This window comes from Paroedura picta, chromosome 11, assembly GCF_049243985.1.
Source record: "Paroedura picta isolate Pp20150507F chromosome 11, Ppicta_v3.0, whole genome shotgun sequence".
Lineage (NCBI taxonomy): Eukaryota > Metazoa > Chordata > Lepidosauria > Squamata > Gekkonidae > Paroedura > Paroedura picta.
Window position 1 is genome coordinate 24,974,582 of NC_135379.1, and position 24,168 is coordinate 24,998,749.

A 24,168-nucleotide genomic window follows, 5' to 3' on the forward strand; every position below is an offset into this window, starting at 1 on the left:
AATGCAGTGGAACAAATTCCATTAAGAATTGTAAAATTAAACAAAAGGACAAACAGGAAACAAAGAAAGAAAAAGCACTCAATACATAAAGTAATATGAACCCTTAGTGGAAAGTAAGAAGCTTCACGGAATCTATTCAAGAAGCTTGGGCAGAAGGGGTTATGGCCCAGTGCTAGAGCATCTGTTTTGCATTGTCCAGAAGATTCCAGGTACAATCCATGGCAGGTGTGGATAAAACATTTTCAGACATCTGAAACATTTGCCTGGGACCCTGGAGAGTTGCTATTAGTCAGAGTAGCAAGCATTTATCTTAATGGACTGATAGAGAGTGCTACAGATTCTGGGTTGCTATTATGTCTCCTCCCTTAGATCTGTGAAGTAAACTTTGGATTTTTTTCTGTTCCATGTACATATCGTATATTTATTATAGGTCCCTCAGTTGTACAGAAGTACTGTTCTTCATAAAACCAAGTCATATACTGCTCCGTGATTGCTTGAATGCAGCCCACTACACTATGGCTAGCAAAGGTCCATCAAACCAGGGGATCTGTAGATAGTTTAGCATCTCCATTTTAACCATGATATTTTGTGATGTCTAAATACAGACATGTTGGCCTAATCTTCTTCAGTCCTGGCTTGTTGTCTGGTGATGTTCTTCCTGGTTACAGAGAGAAGGAATTTTTTTAAAAAAAAACTGCATTTGTTGAGGCAAACTAGAGTTTAAGTGTTAGTCGGTGGGTATTTGAACACATTAAGGCAGTGGTCCCCAACCTGCGAGCCGCGGCCCGGTGCCGGGCCGCGAAGGCCATGGCGCCAGGCCGCACCTCCCTTTCCCCGCCCCCCGCAGTAAAAAACTTCTCAGGCCGCAAGCTTGCGGCCCAGGAAGCTTTTTACTGTGGGAGGGTGGAGAGAGGGAATCAGGGCTGCGCCGCGCATTGCGCATGCGCAGCCGGGCCGCACATGCACGATGCGCAGCTGAAATCGTGCATGTGCGCCGCTTTTGCGCATGCACGCATGTGCGAAAGTGCCGTGCCTGCGTGATGCGCAGGCACGGCCCCGCATGCGCGATGCGTGGGTGGGGCAGTTACCCTGCCGGTCCCCAGCCTCAGAAAGGTTGGGGACCACTGCATTAAGGTATCTGAAGTAGTGAGCAGTGATTCACAAAAGCTCATATTCTGCTACAAATTTTGTTCCTCTTTGAGGAGCTACTGGACTCTTTTTTTTTTTAACCACTGCAGAAAGACTAACCCTTGACCTAACTGAACACAGTTAAAATACCTTGGGTCACTCACACCCTCTGAGCCTAACCTAACTCTTAACAGGGTTGTTGCGAGGCTAAATGGAGGAGGGGAGACACAGTACCTCACCTCGAAGGGTGAGGTAAAATATAGTAAGTAAACATATTGAACTGAGCCAAATATTCATAAGTTTCTCCCTCACAATGAATGAAATAAAAATAGAAGTAGTTGGATCAAATCTGCCAGCTTATGAAATTTGGTCTCATTGCTATGTGTGATTGCTTTTGTTCAGAATGTTACCACTGACCTTATCTTCTTAAGAGCCTGTTTGCAAATAATGACAGGTCATTCCGTGGTCCGTGGACATAAACCATAGAAATGGTTTTATCTTGAAAAACAGTTTTTATGGTATGTTTTAAGGACTGTCCTAGCATCAGGATTGTTTTATGGATATCACTTTAGGCTTCTGAATGTTATTTTATGTTTCTTAATGCCCCAGATATATATATCTTGTAATGTTTTTACTTCGTGAGCTGCTTCAAGCACGTCGCGGGCAGTAGCGTATACATTGTCTAAATAACAAAATAAAGTAGTTCAGGAATGATGCTTCACGGAGTGTGTCAATGTCCCACTACATATATTTAAACTTCTTTCCCCCAAGAATTATATCTTAGTAATTCAAGACTTTAACCCAAAGCAAAAAAAGGAGCTAGTTAAAAAGCTCTTTCCTTCTGGATTCTCAGTGGCATTCTAGTTGTAAATGCTGTGCTGCTTTAAAGTGTAAATACCTTTCATGTGATGACTCTAAGCTTCCAGCTAATCCATAATGGAGCTGACAGGGGCAAAAGAGAATAAAGGAATATTCCCAGATAGAGACATTCATTCGCCTGGAAAGAGGGTTATTTAATGTTAATGTAAACAATTACTTGCCCTCAAACTATTTGAGTAGCTCAGGCAATACTGTGGGAAAACAAACAGACATGGCAAGTGAGCAGTGAGGAGAGTGGAAATCTATATGTAGATAACAGTGATGATTGGAATACAGACCCTATAAATAAGCATGCAAGACATCTGCCCTAGTTTCCTACTTCTTACCTCCCTCTTGTTCATTTCCCCCCTCACATTTAGCTCTCTCTCCTCATCAATATATCTAATTCTCAGTGTGGCCCCATCTGTAAATATTTAAAAACTGGAGTAATAAACAGACAAGGCATATATTTCTACAAACCTGAAAAAGCATGAGGTTTCCAGAAAAATCTGAATTCTAAACAAAAACAAAGAAACAAACATAGGGTTTTAAACCATTCCAAATGATAAAATGGTGACCTTTGGCCTTGAGAAATGGATGCCCTCAGTGGTTCGTGCCAGGCAACCACAACAACATTGTTGGTCTTCTAGCCATCAGTAAAAAAACATTATCCTGGAACACAACGATGCTATTTAAATTGGCTAGGGAGAGGGTCCTGGAAGCAGACACTCACTCCCTTCATAAAGGAAATTATTGCTGTGCATGGCCAATTCTTTTCACGACATGGAGCCATGGCATCTACTTGTATCGTTCCACCCCTTCAGGTCTGGGCCTAAGGTGGTCTCAGAGCTTCAAGCTACCATGTCTAATATGTCATTGCACTCTTTCAGGTTTGGATCTCAGCTGGTATCAGGGTTTTCAGACACCATGTCTAACATATGTCATTGTGCACTTTTGGGGTTGGATCTAAGGTCGATTCAGACCTTCGAGCCACAACATCAATATACGTCATTGCACCCTTTGAGGTTTGGATCTCAGGGCTTTGAGCCACCATTTCTACATATGTCTTTGCACACTTTGGAGTTTGGGGTTGATTCAGGGGTATGAAAGCAGCTGTACCTCCCACCTGCTCCAATTGTGGGGGCCCATTTTCAGGCCACCATTTGGAAACATTTCTGCATCCTGTCTGTCCGTCCTTTGGAAATTGCATTTAGAGATTAGGGAAGCTGCCAGCTCAAAATGTGTGTTTCCATTACTTTTCAGAGTAGAAGAATATATCCAGGGTGATGATGTGGCACATTGCACTAATTCTCCTGGGATCTGCTGATTCAGCAGTATAAAAATGCTGGGCACATTGCACTGGTTCTACTGGGCTAGCAAAAATGCCCCCCCTTCAGTTTCCACTGCAAAGCCTCTGGGACTTTGATTTGATTCTGTACGGCTTCTTGCTGTTTTCACTGTTCTTTTCCAACTGGAAACAATGGAGGATGGGGGCACCTTGTTTGGGGTGCTATAACTCGGGCCCCATAAATCCAATTGCCCATATATTAGAGACCACATAGAAGAGAGTCAGCTGGAGCTTCTGAGTTTGGTATCTCTGGCTTGCACAGGATCCATTCTATATAATCCTGAACCTTCACCTGCCATTTCCCCAGAAAGCACTTCACTGGGGGCACCTTTTTGGGGGGCATAACATGGACCCTGTAAATCCAGTCCTCACTAAACCTGGAGAACAGAAAGAGATTCCCTTTGAAGGTGTGTCTCTAGCATGCCAGTGGAGCATTCTACTGTATCATGAATTTTACAATCTGGTTTTGTTCATATAAAGCCTTTTTAGTTCCTAACAGTTCATGGTTTGGTTATGAGTCTGCCATAGACAAAACTGAACTGCATTTTCCCATTTCATGCCCATCCAATTTTTTGATGGACAAAGGGTAATTAACACAGAGAGTAACTAAATTTGTGGAATCCACTGACAGAGAGTGTAATGATGACAATAAAAATCGACAGCTTTAAAAGGTGGTTAGATTCATGAGGAATAGGTCTATTCATTATTATTAGCCATGATCACTGAAGGGAATTTCCATGTTCAGAGGCAGTCAGCCTCTGAATTACAGTGCCAGGAGGCAATATCAGGTGAAGGTCTTAGCCTCTGTGCCCTGTTGTTGATCCTGGAGAGGAACAGGTTGACCACTGTGTAAGATGGGATGTTAGACTAGAATGCTGGATTAGATGGACCACTGGTCTGATCTTCTAATGTTCTTAATGTAACCAATGCAGACAACTTCCACTCAACCTTGGCAGAATCTGCACTTTGCTTTTTATCTCCGGTGACCCTGAATTAAAATAATTCAGGTACACAGTACTCAATTTCCATTTTTGAAATATCAAGGGTTATATCCACTTCTGGATATCGTGGGGGAAAGGTAGGGTCACTCCAGATCAATCATGCATGTTGCAGAGGAAAAATTTAAAGGGCCCAAGATCAAAGTGGAAATCGATTTCAGTGTATATGGCAGGGATTTATTCAAGCTGGCAGTGGGTAAAAAAGCCACGTGTCGACAACACCTAGGTACAATGCCTTAATTTCATGGAAACAAAAATGCTTTTCCTAACTAACTGATATATAAGGATTAAATATTATAGCATTTGGTATTCATTTTCAAAACTGTTTGCTATTGTTAATGCAACAAATGCAAAGAAAACAGGATAAGAGATGACAATTTTGGGTAGAATAGCTTCCCCATCTGTGCTTCTTTCCTCCATATACTTGTGTTCAAATTGAAACTGAAAAAGGAAAGTGATTTGTAGTTTTCCACCCTCTGTTCTTGGTTCCCTATATTTTGATTGGTTCAGAGGAAGAATGACAATCAGCCCTTTCTCTGCTACCCAACTTTTGAATCATTTCATTGAATTAACCAGGCATTTGTGTGTCTTGCTATTTGCAATGATTTCTAGTGTAGGGAGCAATCTGATAAAACCTTCTGTATTTTTCAGACCTCTTGCTGATTTTTTAAAATCCTATTTTGCTGTTCTCCCTGGCTCTTGAGATTTATTCATTATCAGCAGCTGCTTTTAAAATGTAACTAAAAATGCTGACTCAGTATGTAACTATCGCTCAAAAAGTTTGAAGTAGGAGAGCTTAGTAAAACTCTTCAGAAATTCTGATTATTCCCTCATATGGAAATAAACACATTTTGTAGAGTCAAAACAGAATTTTTTTAATGAACCATCTTCTATGGTTTTCACATGTTTTGTGCACAATGAAAGGGCTAATATAACATAACAAACCCCTAAACTGTTTTTGCATTGGGGGGAGAGAGAGATGTATCTAAGTATGCTCTGCCTTGCTTCCTTCTGTTCATAATGTATCTAACAAAAACAAATGGTATTCTTGCTCTTTCTGTCTGTTGCTCAATCTGTTTGGAAAGTATCCATCAGTCTACAGCCAACCATAATATTTGACACTTCCTGACATCATGAAAGCCACCATCTGTCTATCATTGAAGCCCAGTACTCCTTAAAGATTGCATGGCCTAATCTTTAAATCAAACGTTGCTGTGAGTGCAGGTTTAGAAGGAATACTGTGGAAGACCTGACAAAGGGAATCTGTACAATCATGTTTTATTTAGGCACAGGCTGAGCTCAGAAGAAAATATCAAGAGCCTTTGGGTTTCTTTTTCAATTAGACCCAATTTCGTGTCCCCTCTTGAAAGTCTAGCTAATGAAGTTGGACTCCATAAACGAATCGGAACTCCAGTCAAAATCAAAATATTCCATTAACTAGATGCACTCTTCCAGATTAATCAAATATTTAAAACAGTAAGTGCTTGCAAAACAGACAATATATTATGAAATGTAACCAGTAAAGGGGGGGGGCAGAGAAGAATCACAAAACCAAATTCCCAAACAAATAACAGCCCAAAATTCACCTTTCATGTATCTCCACAAATTGGGGTTATCTCCTCTAGGTTGGGAAATTCTTGGAGAGCATGGACTTTAGGGGAGGGAGGGGCTTCAGTATGATATAATGCCAATGAGTCCACCCTCCAGAGCAGCTAATGCCACCAGAGAAATTGATCTCCATGGTCTGAAGATTAGGTGTAATTCCAACAGATCACCAGTTTGCCACCCTCCTGCAAATTATGGCTAGCTGGGCTTGCTAGCCAACCCTTATGTGTCAGTGGCAGCAGTCCTTTCTTCCCCAGCCTGGGCTAGTCTCCCACTCACAGTACTGCTCACCTCACTATGTCCTTCTGGTTCTCTGTCATTGGGTTGTAACCCCAACACTTTTAGGGTTGCAACAACCATTAGACAACTATAACATTTTCCAGTCTAAATTCTGACAATTTTGACAAAACCAGCCTATTTTCACTTTCATGTCCAATTTTGACATTTCAGCAATAGTTCCATGAATGGATCTCCTGAAGTTTTTTTATTTGATGCTGAATTAAAAGTGGCTGCAGAGGAAAGGCAATTTTGGTTGGGTCTATGGCAGGGTTTCCCAACCACTGTAAAGCCCCCTCAATGGTACCAGGGCATAGGCTTTTCTAAATGGCGCTGGGGAGAGCCCTCTTGCGCTGTGCTTAATGTTTCTTGCTCTGATAAGAAGGAAATAAAAGGTTTCTATTTTTTAAAACAAATTCTACCCTTATTTGGGCAGATTATCCCACCCCATTCCAAATTGGCCAATGATGGAGGGGGTGGAAAGGCTGAAAAATATTGTAGTACCTCCACAGTCAAAAGGTTGAAAAAGGTTGGATTATTTGAACATTGAACTCTTTTTCCTTTGCCCCCAGAGTTACTTTTAGCAGAGAAATGATTAACTGCTTATAACAATGTATTCCCAGCCTGAATGACCTTCCCTGTGCCTCTGTTGTAGCTCCCACTTTATGGAAAATTGTGCCTAAAGAAGTTAGGAATAAGGATGTAAATGAACTGGGGCGGGGGGGGGGGGGAAAGCTATTTGGATTGTGATTTGTGGAATACCCCATCTGCAAACCATGGACCATCACAAATGTTTTGATGCTAGATAAACTGGATTTGAATGATGTTTTTTATACCCTGCTTTTCATTACGCAAAGGTGTCTCAAAGCAGCTTACAGTCACCTTCCCTTTCCTCTCCCCACAACAGACACCATGTGAGGTAGGTAGGGCTCAGAGAGCTCTGACAGCTCTATCAGGGCTGTGATTAGCCCAAGTTCACCCAGCTGGCTTCATGTGGAGGAGTGGGGAATCAAACCCCTCAAGTACACCCCTCCGTGATCTTTCACAGCCCACTGCTATAAAGCAGATATGCCTCCCAAATTCTCCAATCCTAGGGCCACAGTTTAGAAACATTTCCACAACCTCCCTGTGTGGCAGAGTGCTAGATGTGTCACACTCATGACTGGAGGAGTACAAATCTTCCCCAACATTTGTCCTCTTCCATCTTCCACAGGCAACTGTGAAGGGTGTGTCCAACTATAGTGCTGACAGAGGAAAGTGTGGCAGCCAATGGGAGAAAGAAGAGGCCCACTCCCTCATAGCAGGGAGACGTGGAGGGGGAGCAGGAGACCCTTCCATGAAAGGCTTCTCACACTTAGGCTGCCATGCATGGGACATCAAGGCTCACTACCTTTCAAGAGGTCAAAAGGTTACAGGGCTCAGAAAGCAATTACTCGCCTCATCATTGGCAAAATGGTTGCTATGGATGGCCAACCCTTCTTCCTCATGAAGGACGTAGCCTTTCACCAGCTGTAGTGGTGATAGTCAAGATTCAGCTCTCCAGAGTGCAAGGCAGAATTGAGCACTCCATGGCAGACCTCTGGAAAAAGTAGCATGACTGTCAGGGCAAGACCCAGGCTCCAGAAGGGGACAGCCCTGCCACTGTGCTACAAAGTGGTTTTACTCCATGTGCAAGGATGTATGCAGACCACACAGCAAAAAAGCATCATGGCCCTGTGATACAGAGAAGCCTGAGATAGTAGGTCGACAACAGAAACATTCCCATAGGCTCCATTAGGGATCTCCTTAGAAGTTAGGTTGCTCAGCCCAAAAGAGCTCCAGCTGAGCCAGCAGGGAAAGTCCTCCATCTTGACTGTTTTGCTGGCTTTCTTCTGTAGTCCCTTTAAACACCCCTGGTTTACGAAGACTGCAGAAGAAAGTCCACTAATAGCTGAGTGTTGGAAGTAATCTGCTCTCTCCCTCAGTTGCTGATCTAGTTTGTCAGTAATTCTCTAATATATCTGATATTTTTTTCAGGGTTTTTTTTTTTTTACAGTTCTTCCAAAAAATCCCAGATAAATTTAGGATGCTGAAATGTACCTGAAAAATACTGATAAGGTGTTTTTCAGATATATATTCAATTTGGGTAGACCTGAATGCACACCCCTACAGTCACCACATATCTAATCAACATCTTCATCTTCTACAATGTAGGAAAACCTCTCTGCATTCTGTTCTTTCCATTGGTAAACAGAACAAAGATGTGATCTGATACAGCAGTTTGCATTTACTCTAGCATTAAATGTAATGCATTTACACATGGGCAGCGGAGGCTTTAGCACAGCAAACTCTTGGAAAATGAGAGCAGATTGGTTCAATAAGGATAAATTATTCAGAACAGCTGTATTGTTTTGGAAGAAACTATTTCAATATTGATTAAACTTTTTATTTGGGTTGGTGGAGGAGAAAAACCTGCCATAATCAGTACTGATATTTCCTTATAAATTCTCCTGGATCTTCTCTACCATTCCCCCCACCCCCCACTGGGGCTTGGAAAACAGAAGATGCAAAATAGGTGGGCAACAATCAAGATCTTACCATCTGCTGCATGCAGTTCTGATAACAGAACAGACTTTTATAAACTTTTCCATGTTGCCCGGTGAAATGCTGCACAATGGGAAGGGGAATGGGAATGCTGCACAATGGGATTTTTTCAACAAATGTTTACCCTGTGAAGCAGATTGCCTTGCCTATTTCACCATGAGTATGGAATCAGCCGCAGGGCCACATCGCTCACCACTAAAAAGGGCAATGCTCTGAATACTTCTAGAGCCCACCTTCATTTCATATAAATAGCAAATCACATTACCTTAGCCAGATCCACAGATTCCCAGGAACTGGGAGGAGCCTGAACATTTTCCTATATAGGTAACCCATCAGCCCTAACAGGCCTGCCTGAGAGTTGGAATGTAAATTTTGAATGGTTGGAACTGTGAACATTAAGTGATTGACCCAAATTGTGTTATGATGATATAGCACTCACCAATAGTTGCCATCGTTTCTTCATTCTGTGACCGTTGTCTAAATATTCAATCTCCATTTTAAGCAGTACTTCTGTGGTAATTGGGTTCTTTGCAAATCTTCCTTGAAAAATCACTAATCCTCTAAGAAAACAGCGGCTGTTGTTAGTATCTGAGGGTTTGATTCCAATAAAACATGTTTTATTCTTATTAATGTTCAGAGCAGAAAGTTATTGCCAAGTTTTACTCTCCTTTTGAAATCAGTGGGACTTCAAGGACCTAACCTGCTGTGGACTATACTCCACAGTTCATAATTTTCTCTAGTCAACTACAGTGAGATTGCATTTAGACATCCTGTTCACTATCTTGACAGAACAGATTTTGAGTCCAATAGCACCTCTAAGACCAACAAGGTATTAAAGGTCTAAGCTTTTGTGTGCACACACACACTTCTTCAGATACAATGTCATTACTATGAACACAGAACACTATCTTGACAGCTAGGCATGAGTATTGGCATGTTAAGAATCCATACTTTGGAATTTCAAGTTAAGCCATGGAAAGCTCATCCATCACTACTATTATTTAATCTATTTGTGCATCTGCTCACCTGTTCACTTTGGAGGGGGGCAGTCCAACTATTTTATTGTCTCAGTAAACATGACTAGGTTTTCAGCTTGGCACTTGAAGAAGATTATACCTTTCAGCACACCTAGATTTTAGTCAGAACTGTGTTTGTGGCAGCTTTGGCCCCATCTACAGTGCAGCTATTGTTTTGTTTTGTTCCTTGTTTATATGCAAAGTCTAAGACAGCACAGACCCTGTTGGCATGGCTCCTGTTCTGACTAAGTCTTTGAACAAAAGTGGGTTTCTTTTCTAGTGATCATAATAAAATGTTTTGATGTCTTCTCTCATATCTTGGGGAAAATGGATTTAATAATTCTCTTGCCATTGGGTTGAGTAACAAACAGTCATAGGTAGAACTGAGTCAAATCTATGGGAAGAATTTTGTGGGTAAATCCCCTGGCCTCCCATCAGGGTCAGCCATGCTCATTGATGTGCCATCCCATATGGAGGCCCCGAACCCCAGAGAGTCTGATCACACATCGGACTCCCTGCCAACAGGCTCCATCCCATGCAAACCTGTAGTTGTGATGAAATATTCACCATGAAACAGTCACCTCAAACACTATAATAAGGCTGTTTCCACATTAAAACAGGGTGGGTGGGAGGGAAACTGCTCTCCATGGCAACCTGGGCAAAGAGGCCAAGACACATAGCGCCTTTTTAGGCACCACAGGTCCCGCATCAATGCCCAGCATGCTGCATGCATGCAGCACACACTGAACACAGGCCAATGGGCAGTCATGTCCACACCCAGCCAGCCCTCCACATTATCAACAGGCGGCCAGGGTAAATCTCAGCCATGTTTTGTCTTTGAGGGCCTTTGGTGTGAGCCTGGCTTTTTGCAGAGGGGCTGGCAGGATAAAAACAATAAAAACACCCAATGTGTGCACCATTTCAAATGCTGGCTGGTTCCGAAACTCCGTTAAGCCAACAGAGCGGTCAACATCTAATTCATTAGCAGAAACATGCTATGCTAAATGCAATAAACTCCAGTTATTTATGAGCAACAGCAGTTCCTGGTTTGTAAATACAATTGATAACATTAGTATTAGAACTTCAGAAAACTGCCGAAGGCTGACCTAAATTCCTCCTCTGTGTTTCCTTATTTATCCTTGGTTTGTGTATCAAGATTCCAGAGCCCAATTTGACACCATCTCATCAGGCCCTTCTACATTCATTCACTTTGTGTATGTTTCATCAAAGGTCAGCCCACTTTTCCTTCCCTCAAGAACAGTAGCTTCTAATATCAAATACCTGTTCAAAGAAAAGGCAGATAATTAGTGGATGGGGTAAGCAGAGGCTTTCTGTCTCTAGAGATTCCACTCCTCACAGATCTCTAATTAAACTCGCAGAAGTTGCATGACATGCGTTAGCTGCAAGGCATTAAAAACACAAGCAGAGCTTGAAGTAAGCTGCCACAAAGTCGAGAAGCCATACTGGCAGGGGTTTCAGTTTGCTTCTTTTTCATCAAACTTGACTGAACTCTTGCTGCACACTTCTCATTAACGTTTACCTTCCTCAGACTGATATTTCAGTATCATCATCGTCCCCTATTAGACAGGGGCAGTTTGCAATTTGAATTATTTTAAAAAGCATTAATAGAGCCTTGTTGTATCAGTCTAATGGCTGGCCCATTCAGTCCAGCATTCAGCCCACAGTGGCCAGTGAGAGGCCCCAGAAGGCCCACAGCAGGATTACAGAAATCAGTTCCTCATCCTATTGTGATTTCAAAAGATTGGTATTCAGAGATATGCTGCCTTTGAATCTCAGCCATCATGCGTAAGGGTCACTGCTGACCATGCCCTTCATGGATTTGTCTAATCTCCATTTCAGTCCATTGAAGCTAGTGGCCCTGAGTTCCACAAGCTGACTATGCATTCTTTTACAGGGATGCTGCAGACCTTGACACCAATGCCAGTAGCATTTAAGAGGTCATGGTACAGTGGTAGAGCATCTGGTTGGCACACAGAAAATCCCATGATCAGTCTCCAGAATCTCCAGTTAACAGGATGAGATAATAATGAAAGACATCCACCCAAGACTCTAGGTAGCTACTGCTTGTCAACGCAAACAATAGGACCAATGGTGCAGACTCAGGATAAGGCTTCATATATAAACTCTGTTGAACCACAAAGAAAGGTTTTCAATCTCAGTCTTTGAACCCCAGCCATCATTAATAACAATGAGCATTTTCAATTGATGGATTGAATTGCATGCTGAGTTGCAATTGTATTCCTTATCAGATCTTCATCAGATCACAGTTTGATCAGACACAGTGTTGAACAGCTTTGCACCTGTGTAGTAGTCATTCTACAAGCTTCCCTATAGCTTCATAAGCTACAGAGTTATAAGCAGGTGAAGACATCCAGTCAGCAGCTCCCTGTCTTGATGCATTCGGGACAAGACTCACAAAGGGCCCTGTGGTAAGATAAGAAGTGCCAGATGGTTGGGAGTGGGGTTAAATAAAATCACATTCTGTCTAGTAACAGCCATAGCTGTTGAAGATGATAAAAGATACTACATTATACAGAGGAGATCTAAGTCTCCAAGTGTAGGCCAGGATCTAGCAGAACCCTCAAGCAATGAGCTTGTTCCTACAGAGGGAGTAGAACCCCTTCCAAGACAGACTGGCTCTTCAGTCCTCAAGCAGTTTTGTCATTGAACAGCAGCATGTCAGTCTTGTCTGGACTCAGCTTCTGTTTATTGGCCCTCATTTATCCCATTACCTTCTTCAAGCACCTATCCAGGACCTTCACAGACCCACCTGACTCAGCTATTAAGGAGAAGTAGAGCTGGGTGTCATCAGCATGTTGATGGCACCCAAACCCAGAGCCACAATGGTCACATACTAACTTGGGTTGCCAACTCTATGTTGGGAAATTCAATTTGATTTGGGAGATGGAGCCTGGGGAAGGTGGAAGAGAGACATTCATCAGGCATAGTACCACAGAGTCTATCCTCTGACTTAGTCATTGTCTCCAGGGGAAGTGATCTTGCTAGTCTGGTAATCACTTGTAATTCAAGGAGCTCTCCAGGCACCACCAGGAGGCTGGCAACACAATTACATTCCAGCCTGAGTGCTTATAGCTATCCCTAACACTTTCTATAGCAAGTTATGTGGTGCCAGCCCAAAGCAGGATTTTGGGGCTTTTTTGGAGAGTTCAAAAAGATGGTGCTGTGAATCCAAGGGGCCATCCATCCAAGAAAATGCACCTTCTTCTGTGATCTCTGTTAGCAAAGTCTCATTTCATGCTCAGAGGAAGAAACATTTATGGTGCACTGCAACCCAGGGAAGTGGAAGTAGGACAACATGGGGATGGGGATCTCTGGTCATCATGTGTAAATAAAGGAAGGGGATGCTTAATTTTAAACAAGATGGATTACTGTTTAGCCTTTTTGTAGAACAATCCCTGGCAGAGACTTTACACTACCTCATAGCTCATTCATAATAAAGTAAATCAATGACAATGTGCCTACCACCAATACACTCATTTGCCCCTCCAGTAAACATTTTCTGGCTACAGGTCTGGTGGCACATTACACCAAATCCCTTGGTAATCTCTCCCAAAGGTTTCATGTCGATGTTAAACAGCATGCAGGATGAGATGGATCTCTGCCATGGTGCTGAGCAGCAGTACCCCAGCCGGGAAGAAGCACTTTCTTTTGTCTGTTAGTTCATTATGCTGTTTGAGCCTCAAAGTCTATTATTCCTTAATATTTGGATGTTCACCTTCCTCCCACTCCAGTTCAACCCAGGCTGCTAGAAATGGGTGGGGAAGGAAAGGCTGAAAGATCAGGGAGCATGGAAAGCCCTCCAGATTGTCTTGTCCAGGGGTAGTCAAACTGTGGCCCTCCAGATGTCCATGGACTACAATTCCCAGGAGCCCCTGCCAGCGTTTGCTGGCAGGGGCTCCTGGGAATTGTAGTCCATGGACATCTGGAGGGCCGCAGTTTGACTACCCCTGGTCTTGTCCATCATTCCTTTGAAATGCCGCGTAAACTGGAAAGGGGGGCAAAAAAAACCAATTGTAAAACATCAGCAGCAAGATTTGTCACCACAGTTTCTTTTCAGAGTGGTGGAGGAAGAGAGGAGATGAGAGAGACGGCTTTTCTAGACATCTCCAGCCTGCCTCGTGACACCTCTCTGCTCCACATGCTATTGGAGATGTGCTGAGTTATACAATATCAGTTTGAGATGTGTGGAGCTTGTTTTGTGAGACGTAACATTTTTGCTGTTAATACACAGAAAGGTGCCAAGTTGTGGCTGCCAGTTTTGGCAACGTTCATATATCCCAGAGCGAAGCAGACAGACGGCCTGTGGTGAAGTCGCTTGAAGCTTATTTTAAACCTCCCTTTGCCATAATGGGTTCTGTCCTCGCATAGGAAACAGGGTCCTTGGGGTTGGTCAGAGATTGTTCTTTTGCTCTCAAAGTCTGAATGTACACAGAGGAGGAGTTTATACTTCGCTCTGCAAGCAAAGAGAAGATATATTGTCCGGTGTGCAGCACTTCAGGAAATTAAAGACCTTACTACAGGGCTGGATTTACCAATGGGCCAAGGAGGCCAAAGTTTAGAGCCACAAAAGCTAGGGAGCCTCCAGCCAAGATGTATGATATTTTTTACACTGTCATAAGCACACATGAAAATGGAGGGGGGGGGACAGAAGTGACATCATCACCAGGGGCCATTCTCTCGGGTTCACTCGAAACCATATGGTTGATTCAAAGTATGAGCTTTTGCGTACACACACATTTCTTCGGATCAAGTGAAACAGACTGTCCTCAACCCATCTGGGAAGGTTTACTAGACTCAGGACAGGTAAATACCAGGTGATAATGGCTGAGGGTGGGTTAGGGCAGTTGTCGAGCTCTGTGAATGGCCGCGAATAAGAATACAAATACAAGAGTTAACGGACCGACACCAGAGGTTTGAGTCCTGTGGCAGCCTCACTATTAAATGAAAAAAAAACATATTACATTAAATAAAAACACTAGCACTTCCTGTTTCTTGACACTGGCTGTCACACATCACCCTGATTGTACTTTCACTGCCACGGACACGAACTTCACATCAACCTCCCAACCAACAGCTCAACGTACATCTTCCCGGGTCCCATGAGAGATTCGCCCAGGACAAACAGCCAATCCTGGGACCGGACCAAAAACACCCGACATCCTGGTCTTTCTGCCGGCGTATCCTCTTTCCCAGGCAGAAGACAGAGGAAATAAAACAGAGAGAGACGGAGATGGTTGTTGACAGAGGGACTCCACCTGCAGATGTCTTGCTGCTTGCTTGGCGGCCCTGAGGTCCCTGTGTCAACAACACAGTTCGGCATGCCCGATTTCTAGGTAAAGAACGCCAGCTTGCCTCTGTGTGCCAAAACAAGGGCGCAGGCCTCATGGTGGTTTTGTGTGCAGACTGATGAAAGGCCAATCAAAACAGTGCACAGATCGATGAATATTCTTTGCCGTTCAATGGTGACGGGGATGGGTAGGTTTGTGGGCCACTCACAGCTCCTGACATCCCCCAAGCCATTTCTCACACAACAACTTTGAGGGCCAAGGGTCGCTGTCCATTTGTGCTTTGTCAGGATACAGGATCCCCAGCCCCAAAATTTCCAAGTATTTCCCAACCGAGAGCTGGCAGCCCTAGAGATTGCTGTCCTCCTTCCTCCCCCGCCTCCACTACAATCCTGCAACAGAACCCGAATGCCTGTTAATTCCATTCACCATCTATCATCTGTATACCCTTCAAGGAAGAAAGAACAGATTCTTATCTCAGCACGAAGTCATTTTCCAACAGGGAAGGTGTGGGCAGGATGATGGATAACTAAAAACTGAGTTAGTTCTCAGGTGACACCAGCCCCTTTCTCTCCCTCCCTCCCTGTGACTTCTCCAGCTGCTGATTTCTGAATGGCCAATGTTCCAGGTTTGCCTTGCAGGTTTTTACAGCACCTGGGAGAGGCGAGAGCATCTGGAAGGAATGCACAAGGTTGGCAGGCCCCAGACCTGGCATGAAAGGAGACACCTTTCATCCCATTTAGACAACAGAGAAGTCACTGAACGCGTCAGAGGCAGGGGAACGAGGTCGGTCGAAACATGCCACAGGAAAAGGAGACAAGAACTCTGGCGGCGTTTGGACATCCGCTGAAATGTTATATGCAAATGGACAGATTGGGCAGAAAGTGGCTGGTGGCACCTTGGGGAAAAGGGGGTACCACAGTTCCTTGCAAAACTACCAAACTACCAATCTCAGAACTGAGTCAGGAAGTGAGAAAACCAGCCCGAGCTAATCAGAACTGAGTCAGGAAGTGAGATCACAAGCCCTAGCCAATAAGAACTGAGTCAGGAAGTGAGAGCACCAGCCTCAGCCAATCAGAACTGAGTCAGGAAGTGAGAGCACCAGCCTCAGCCAATCAGAACTGAGTCAAGAAGTGAGAGGACCAGCCTGAGCCAATCAGAACTGAGTCAGGAAGTGAGATCACAAGCCCCAGCCAATCAGGACTGAGTCAGGAAGTAAAAGGTCTAGCCTGAGCCAATCAAAACTGAGTCAGGAAGTCAGATCACAAGCCCCAACCAATCAGAACTGAGTCAGGAAGTGAGAGCACCAGCCTCAGCCAATCAGAACTGAGTCAAGAAGTGAGATCACAAGCCCCAGCCAATCAGAACTGAGTCAGGAAATGAGAGCACCAGCCTCAGCCAATCAGCTAGTCCTAATGCCTTGGATGAACTTTGGAAGAACTTTGGATGAACTTTGTAAGAAGAGCTACTGTATACAAATGTTTTTCATATCCAGAAGATGTTGACCTGAAAATTACTGATGAACATTTGTACTTTCACTGGTATGTGAGACTGTGTCATAGGCCTAGAGAAGCACACTCCCTGCCTCATACAGATCTTTATCAAATTAGATACAAGGAAAAAATACCCTAATGTGGAAGCAGCTTTGCAGCTATTTCTTAGCTTAGTGGTCACTAACTTTTTGGGAGAGAGGTCTTTTTCAAGATGCAAAAAAAATTAGAAGAAGAAGAAGGAGGAGGAGGAGGAGGAGGAGGAGTTGGTTTTTGACAACATAAAATAGGATCTATGTCACACTGTCACTGCCAGATAATCAAGATCATCTTGTTCAAACCTCCCAGGCAATAAAATTTGTAAGCTCAAGGTCGGTTTGTTTTTTTTAGAAAATAGCAGTAAACGTACAATTTCAGTTTCCTACAAATTCCTGTTTATTCCATAAAAAGTTCACAAAGTTTGATTATTACAAAAGTTTAATTTTAACATTTATTCTTCCCCCCCCCCCACAATCACTACAGTGTTTGACTATAAAATCACATGTATTTTAGAGGAAGAATTGTGAATTGCAGAATTTTACACACCCATCATCTTCATTCTTACTCAGAGAGCCAGTTTGGTGTAGTGGTTAGGAGTGTGGACTTCTAATCTGGCATGCTGGGTTTGATTCTGCACTCCCCCACATGCAGCCAGCTGGGTGACCTTCGACTCGCCACAGCCCTGAGAAAGCTGTTCTGACTGAGCAGTGATATCAGAGCTCTCTCAGCCTCACCCACCTCACAGGGTGTCTGTTGTGGGGAGAGGAAAGGCAAGGCAAATGTAAGCCACTTTGAGCCTCCTTTGGGTAGAGAAAAGCAGCATATAAGAACCAACTCTTCTTCTTCTTCAGTTTTATTTAAAGCACTCTTGACTCTTCCATCTTCCTTTAGTTATATGGGCGGGCAGGGGGATGGGGGGTTCACAAGTGGAATAGCATAGGTCCTCTCTTCGTCCAAATCTGGCACTGCCTTTCTAATGAGAACAAACAATGTTATTTCTGTAACATTTCAGAGGTTCTTACATCACAGACACCACTTCAGCCACATCAAAGATGCATTTCTGCTTGGATGTCTAGGTGACAAGCTTTTGAACATTATTTCTACTACATGGAGCATTGTCATTGGTGAGAGCTTTTGTGGCTGTGCTGCATCTCTCTGGAAGTTGGAAGATTGAGTCCTTGTCAGCCCCTACCCCAACCCCCAGTCTGGGAATCTAGTTCAGGGACATTAATTACATTAGTTATATTGCAGATGTTCTACCTTTTACATTTTGTATGTTGTTTTAATGCTGTTACCTACCCTGAGTGATGTGGAAGGGTGGGATACAAATAAAAATGATTATATTATCATTATAAATATATTCAAATTACATGTTAAGATAGCCAAAGAAAAATAAAGACAAAAAAGGGGGAAAGGGGTTTTCAGTCAAAAAGCAAATGGAAATCCACCAGACTCAACAAAGCAATGGACTCAGATTCAGCCAGTTGCTAGTTCTTATGCCTGGTAATCGTGCACAGATGAATTTTTTAAAATAACCACTTCCTATGATTGGCCAAAGAGAATGTTTTTCTCAAACCTGCTTTCCCTATTGGCCAAAACATCCCTCCCTCCCACTTCCCTCCCCCATTAACATGGCTGAAGCCTGCAAAAAGTTTTGCAAGCCTACAGACCTCATTGTAATTACATTTACAAAATGCATTGCAGTGATTGGCTCTAGCTAAGAGGCTGTTGCCATGAGTCCATCAGGATGCCTCTTTCCCCTCCCCCATGTTGCTCTGGAAACCAGGGCAAAAGGCAGGAAGGACCGGTTTCAGGAGTGAGAAAAGTAAATACTGTATCCATTTAAAGTGTACCCCAGCTTGGTGTAATGATTAGGAGTGCCAACTTCTAATCTGGTGAGCCGGGTTTGATTCCCCACTCCTACACATGTAGCCAGCTGGGGGACCATGGTCTTGCCACGGCACTGATAAAGCTGTTCTGACCAAGCAGTAATATCAGGGCTCTCTCAGCCTCACGTACTTTACAGGGTGTTTGTTGGGGAAGAGGAAAGGGAAGGCAACTGTAAGCTGCTTTGAGGTGACTTCGGGTAGGGAAAAGTGGCATATAAGAACCAACTCTTCTTCTTCTCCTAAATGGCCAGACATCCAAAGTGACCAAATCAGTCTTCTCTGCTTTGGACCATCTAGACCTAATAGGGATGGCAATTTGGCTCAAAGACATCTGAATCAAGCATGAATCAGCAGCAATCCAAGTTGAATTCCACATCCCTGTTAGATATATGATCAAGTTTTATGGCAACTCTTGTTCAAGTCAAAAGTTAAAATTTCTTTGATTTTTCTTCACACTCAGAATGCAACTGTGGGGGCCATTCCGCACCAGGATCTATCTAGCAAATTGGTTGCAGAACGAAAAAACGCCATTTTAAATAGTGGAATTTGTCGTTATGCATACCTGCCTTTGTAGTGTAATCCAGTTGCGTTTCTATCGTTTCCCACAGGTTTCAGGTCTCGGCAAAAATTGTTAGCCAGGAAACAATATTGCCGAGCTTTGTCCTGCCCCTGGCTGTCAAGCAGCCAATGGGCGGCTGTTATCATGCTCCCAAAAAGCCCCTTTCCCTTTAAGGAAGGTTTAAAAAAAACACGTTGCAATGAATCTGTGTTGATTCGTTGCAACGGAGAGACGCATCTAGCTAGCAGGTGGTGTTTGAGCTGCTGTTTCATCATTGCCACGCTCCCCCCGAGTGAAAAAAAAATAACCCCTCCCCCCCCCGCACAGGCACGATTTTTGGCCGAAAATACAGTGAAAAATAAAGGGAAAATAAACCAGCAAACCGGGCTGTGTGTTGCTTCGTGCTTGGTGACTTAAAAGAGCTCTGGGGAGGGACTGTAGCCAGGGAAGCCTCGCTGGGTAAACGAAAGCTCGCCGGTGTATTGATCTCCGCTCACGCCAAGAAAAAAAAATGGCGATCGCTTCGCCGGAAGATCAGAGGAGAGAGCTAGGGGGAGGGACTTTGCAGAAACCGCAACAATGGTAACGCACAGAACTTTCCCGCTAGTGTTGTAGATTGGTTGCAAGAGTGTAGCGCTTTCTGGAGGGTAAATCCACTTTTTGGGATTTCCCTGAAAGTGCTACAACGAAGCGCTTTTTGCGGATCGGTTTCAGGAGTGTTGCAGATTGTCAACGACATTGTGCATAACAGCAAAATAGTAGCGATTTCAATTTGCAACCATTGTGCAATTTTGAATGAGTGTGGAATCGCCCAGGGAATCTCCCAATCAGCCCAATTCCGCACAAGTACAAACTAGAGTTGGGTGCTCTGGCGCCCGAAGCGGCCAGTCTCTCCTGGTGCAGTGAGCGCTACACCATGGGGGAGGAGGGGAGGCAATGGCGTCAGTGTGCTGGTGGGCTCCATGAAGCCAGCTCCCTTCCCCCCCCATGGCGCAGCACTCACTGCGCCGGGAGAGACCGGCTGCTTTGGGCCCCCAACACCCAACCCTAGTGCAAACCTCTGCATCAACGTTCTTAAATAACGGAAGTTTGTAAAATTTGCCACACAAACTTTTGCTTTGCCAGGAGTAGATCTGAATTTAGTGCCCTGTTTAGTGCCCTGTTAGTCAAATCTGCTAAGGTCTAAAGGCATAAAGTTCTGGATTCTGCTAAGGAAATATACTATTGGTTTTCATTATCATGAATGGCCATTTTAACACACATATTTTGGTAATCTCCATAATACACTACTGCAATTGCTTCTCCCTTCCTGAGATGTACTATGGCCCCAAAGGAAGATAGCACTACTGTACAGGCATTGGTACATTTTTTCCAGCATGCAGAATAGCCCCTCAAGAAAGGCAATCTATCAGAGAATCAGTTACTGCAGAAAGGTTTCATTCCCCCTTCCCCACTATTTTGGGCCTACTACAATTGTAGATGCAAGGGATAGAAATGCCACAAGAAATGGAACTTGTGAAGAATACAATACCAAAGGAATTAACACAGTGGGTGTTGAGAAATTCACAAAATATGTAGCTGACATCCAGACTCACCTTGTTTGTGAAACCTGTTTCATATCAACTAAAATAGCTCATACATTTGCGTCAATGATTTGCTTACAATATAAAATTGAACAGCATTTTGAGTAGTTTTGCACCTGTGCACCTGGTGACATTTGAGTAGTTTTGCACCAGTTTTGCACCTGATGACATTCAATATGGTGGCTGCCTGGATAGTCCTGATGATGCACACTTACAATTTATTGTCTTGCTTGGATTATGTGTGCTGCCAAACATCACACACATAATTCACAACCAATTATGTAGACTGTATGTGGTACTTTTGCACCTGTGCAGTCAGTACTGTGCAGTTAGTAATCAGGTGGTATCATCATGCCTAGAACTGAACTACAATTCCCAGACAGCATCAGGCAAATATAATTAATACCAACGAATACATGTTCATCTTGGGGAGGCAGGCAAGGAGACAAAATAAGCAGACCTGGTAGGCTGCAGAAACAAACCATCCCTCACACAACAGTACTAAGTCAACCATGGAAATTCACCTCTTTCTAAGTTGAGAGTATTTTCCTAGTATGTGTAACCAAATAGACTGGCCATGCCAATCTGAATCCTATCATTTGTTAATATCTAGCTAAGGCAATGGATGAACTGTGGGGATGGGAAAGTAGGATGACCGTTTATGTGCACCAGCCATTTTGTCAACTGAACTTACTGCCGACCACCAATTTTAAACATTCACACATACACTCACAAATTAAACTTTAAAAATATAGGAATCTTATGATTTGTAAACAAATTCCAATATGAACAGAAGGGTAAACCACCAAGCAACTGAGAATATGCACGGTATCTGTTCTTTTTTTAAGCAGGAGTCTCAAACCAAGGGCTTAACTAATCCTTACTTTGGTATCACTTCTGTAGTTTTCTGCTTTGTTCTTTGAGTCTACCAGGTATTTCTCTTTGGACACTTCACATATACCACTGCCATTAAGTGCAATTTGTATGAAACTTTCTCTGACCTGTAAGTTACATGGTCTCCATAGCATCCTGCAACCCAAAGAATTTCAGCTTCATTAACACATTTTCCCATGAAGTTCCTACTAATCAATATTAAATATATATTTTAATAACTTCAAAAAATACACGGCAACACATCAGGCTTAGAATTCTAAAAGCAAGAGAGGTTTTCATATCTTGCCACTGTGTGAATATGAATATTCTGATGAAATGGGTGAAGCTTTTGCTTTCTGTTGATCTCTGTTACTCAGTGTTTTCCAAGCCTAGGAACAGATGGTGCACCACCTGACTTTGAACAGTCTAATGTAAGATTCATTGTGCTTCACAGGAAATCAAAGATCAAGCAACATTGCAGAAGGTGAAGCAGCACCTCGGCAACCAGCAACACAGTTTGATACAGTCAAAGAGAACGAGAAAGGGAAATCAAAAAAGGAGAGAGCAAAAGAACAGCAAAAACTCCAACTTCAGCTTTCAAATGTTAGACACTGAATCTGAAACTGGAAGTCCGATAAAGAAGTATGCGAGAGATCTCTGTCTGAACAATAAAAGCTGCCTTGTAACAAGACTATTGGTCCATCTGGCTCAGTATTGTGAACTCTGATTGGCAGCAAGTTTATTAGTTAGAAAAAAGGCCTTTCTGAACACCTGCTACATGAGATCTTCTAAGTGGAGGTGACAAGGAAAGAACCTGTGATTGTCAGCATGCAAAATACCTGCTTTGCCCCTGAGCCATACCTCTTCCTATATCTCTAAGAAGCAGGCTTCTACTTAGTGCCACAGTTCAGATGGGGCCTATGTTGAACACCACATCTGGGACCTTTAAATGTTTAAAATATGTGGGAGTGATTTTAGCATAGGAATAATTCTGACTTTAAAATAGTGGCAGTGCTTTAAGGTTAAAGAAATCCAAGTTTAAGGGCCCATTAATGCTGTATTTCAATATATAATAAACAGGTTAGCAAATATAGGAAAATATATGGCTTTATTACTATTAAATTAAAAACACGTATAGGCCCAAATAATGCCCTCAAATTAGAACAAAATCTAATCTAACAAAACATTATATCATACCGTATACCTTATGTGACTCTGACCATTCTTGATTTGGTCAAATGGCCTTCTTCAGTGGTCAAACATAGTAATTACACAATGGCTCTGGACATGGCAATATTGATACAACAGTTTTTAAAAACGGGGCCAATTTGAAATGGCTTTAATCAATATCTGTGAAAGTGGTAGAGATATTATTTCACTCATATAGATAAACTTCTGTCTTAGTTAAGTACATATGTCTGACATGGTATTCTAATATATTCCCATCCTGGTCCAAGAAAATATAGTCCAGTTGAAGTATGGAGCCAATATTGACTACAAGATCCCCCCCCCCAACCCCCATTCCACCATGTTTCTGAGATACTACTACATCTAACTTGCCATTGAACACCAAGCACTCCAGCTCCCCCATCTTGGGTTCAATACTTCTAGCACTGGCGTATAGAATCCTATAATGGATTTCCCTCTCTGATAAACCTCACCTCCCTTGGCCCCTTAGCTGCTACACATGGCCTTCAGTTGCCATTGTGCTTTCCCTCCCAAGTTCTATTACACTCCTAGCAATGTATTGCATAATTTCTTTGAACTGACTTGTCCTGAACTGTAGGCTTCCCAGCTGCTGTGATCTTTCCTCCAGGATAAGTTTAAAAACTGCTCTGACACCTTTTTCATATTAGTCACTAGCAGCCTGGTTCCCTTTTCATTCAAATTAAGCCTGTCTCTTTTGTGCAGATTTGGCTTATCCAACAAATCTAAATCTTTCCTCTCAGCATCACTTTCTCATCCATGCATTGAAGGCCCTGATCTATGTCAATCTAGTTGGCCCCGAGCAGGGAATTTGCTGAACTTCTGAGAATGCTACCTTTGAGGTCCTGACCTTTAACTTAGTAACCTAATTTTTTTCCAGGACCACTCAACTACATTTCTGTCAATGTATCAACCAAGCACAATCTATCAATTTAACTAGACAGTGTGTGATGTTTGCATCCTTTACATCATGCAGGTAAGTCGCTGTGAGGTAAAAATGCCCATCACAGGCCCCACTCTCTATATTCTTGACAACTGAATCATCCTCTACCAGAATCCCCCCTCCACCCAGATACCCAGGTATATCCTCAGTATGAAAGAATATCAGTCCATCACCCAAGGAAGGGGCCCCTTTGAATGGATCACATTCCTTTTCCTCAGATCTCACGTCTTCCCTCTTATTTTATTTATTTATTTATTGGATTTCTATACTGCCACTCCCGGGCCAGCTGGCTCATGGTGGTTTATAAGCATATTAATAAAAACGCTAAAACCCTACCAACAACTACTAATACACAATAGAGAAAAAAATCAAAATTAATATAGATGGTGACAGTAACTAATCTTTATATATCCTTATTCATCAACTTATCTATTCCCAATTGTGTAT